The sequence below is a fragment of the Lepeophtheirus salmonis genome, chromosome 6 (assembly GCF_016086655.4).
Source record: "Lepeophtheirus salmonis chromosome 6, UVic_Lsal_1.4, whole genome shotgun sequence".
Classification (NCBI taxonomy): domain Eukaryota; kingdom Metazoa; phylum Arthropoda; class Copepoda; order Siphonostomatoida; family Caligidae; genus Lepeophtheirus; species Lepeophtheirus salmonis.
The window spans coordinates 4,581,559-4,583,925 of NC_052136.2; the positions used below are offsets into that span (position 1 = coordinate 4,581,559).

Below are 2,367 nucleotides of genomic sequence, written 5' to 3' on the forward strand. Positions count from 1 at the left end.
TGAAAGAGAAGACAGCATACTTTGCAATATCAGACATTTTCAGTAGCTAAGGGCTATAATTTTTAATTTTGTTGGTAATAAGAGCTTTGGAATACAATAACACTAATTCCAACGCCTTTATCTTTCCTGCAGATCCCTTTCGTTTTGTAAGCCCACACAAAGCCAGTGCTTTTGTGAATTTTGATTCTTGGACATCTAGTCCCTTTACATTTTAGAAAATAAATACTTTTAGAATTCGAACACTGGCACAATCAACGAAAGTGTGGATGGAGGAATCAAAAGTTTTTCTACACTCTTTACATGGAGCATAATAAAATATAAGGCCAGCCCAGATTTGAAATTGCTCAGTAAATTTTTTGTCGTCATAAATATATAGTAAGGATCTCTTTATTTTTTTATCCCAGGATTTCGGGAGATCTAAAATCTTTATAAAATTTTCACATATCTCAGTAACATTACTCTTAAAATCTCTCCAATATAATATTTTCAAACGCCATGGTGATGAAGGATTGTGGTTCTTAGCAGTCTTAAAAAGTGGAAAACAAAATTGACCATTCACAAATACCAACCCGGGTATTTTGGAAGGTCATGAACAGTCAAAATAGATTTATATATATCCCATACTTTGTAGGCAGCTTGGATCCTCTGTATTGTTGAAAAAATGTTTTTTTGATACGTTTTGATAAGTTATATCTATGGTAGTTTTTGAATGATACGTTTACGTTACATACCATAAAATATGATAAGCAGTACCCCATGAAAATGAGATTTTCTCAACTGATCCGTTAGAGAAAATAGTACCCATAATCAGAAACGTGTATAGAGAAGTACCTGACACGGTAATTCTCCATTTTTTTTCTTTATGCCAATAAAAATATTCGGGTATATCTTGGGGATAATAGAAGATAGTAGAGTTCAGTGTTGTCTTCGAGAAATAATGTGGCATCATCAGCATAAGTATCAAATAAATGCTTAGAATTGCATAAGGAAATTCCAAAGCCTCTATACCTCCTTAGCAGAGATATACAAAATTCTTCAATTGCAGCAATAAATAACAAAGGTACTGCCAGACATCTTTGCCTACAGCTCCTTTTGATAACAATAGGCTCACTTATACTAACATTTATTTCGATTGTAGATGATCCATTGTTCTGCAAGGACCTTATAGGGTTGAAAAAACACTTAGGCAATAGCTTTTTAACAGTCTGAAGTATATGGCTGTGTTTAATAGAATCAAATGCCTTGTGGAAATCCACCAGAATAATTGTACCAAACTTTTTATTCTCTTTCAAAGAATCAACACATCTTTTAATATTTCTAGATGTATCAGTCATTTTCATATTTCTTAACAGTCATTTTTGATAATTCCCTAACTTTTGGATGAAGAAAGGCTACCTGTGTTTTTAAATAACACCTGATAGGATTCTACATATTTAGTTCCAAACTGTAAACCTTCCCTGATAAGTCGCTTCCTTCTTGATTTTCCACATCACTTGAAATATATCCTGTTTTGACTCCTTCAGTTTTTAAACTTCACCATTATTCTCTTGATCTATTACTCTGTCCTACACATATCTTTCTACATTGCTAAGAAGCTTTTAAACTTTCTTGTAATTGCTTTTTCATTCATTAGAATTATGACCTTCAGCATTTTCTTGAATTACTTCCTCTTCTAGAATTTTTAGGTAATCCCACCACTGCTGATACTTATTGGGACAGCTTTTAGCAAATAACAAGTTTCATAACATTTTGCAAATGCCTTTGGTTGATCGAAATAGCTAATTCTGGGTTTGAAACCTTTGAGTGGAAGAAATCCTGGTAGTCATACCTAGGGATTATGCTTAAAACCTGTAAGAATAATGGAAATGTGACATGATGTCCTTAAATTAGCCTACTTTAAATTGCCTAAAACGAAGATCGCTTAATACATGGACCAACTAACGAAGAACTTTAAAATTACTTTACCTTCAAATAAATTAGTATCCTGTGTAATACCAAATGCTTCAATAGAATGCTTATGGACCATTGTCACTTCAAAATATTACAAAAGTAATGTGTCAAATTAGTTATTCAATGTCAATATTTTACTTTATTGAACAGATTGAATTCTTATATATGTTCATTTGAATTGCAGCAATCCAAGACAAATTAACTGGGTAATGTAATCTCCCCTTCCCTTCTTATTTTTAATTGTAGAATGAAGAATAAAAACTGTTGCTAGGCAGAAAAAAACAGGGGAGAAGGAGGAAGATTCAAAATTTATTTTTGTATATATTAAATGAGTGAATAAACAACAAGTATTATCTCATGTGTTAAGGCGAAAAAGTATACAAAATCTTTATTCTTTGATCCTTATTTCTGCTCTTA

General features: G+C 32.0%; 1 long non-coding RNA gene across 1 annotated transcript; it reads right to left on the minus strand.

Annotated features, from left to right (window-relative positions):
* Positions 1-371: 371 nt before the first annotated feature.
* On the minus strand, positions 372-2,145 carry LOC139905777 (uncharacterized). Its single transcript, XR_011780825.1, has 2 exons — positions 1,966-2,145; positions 372-1,848 (listed from the first exon to the last, which is right to left on the minus strand). It is a non-coding gene; the product is annotated as an uncharacterized lncRNA (long non-coding RNA).
* Between the last annotated feature and the right edge of the window lie 222 nt (positions 2,146-2,367).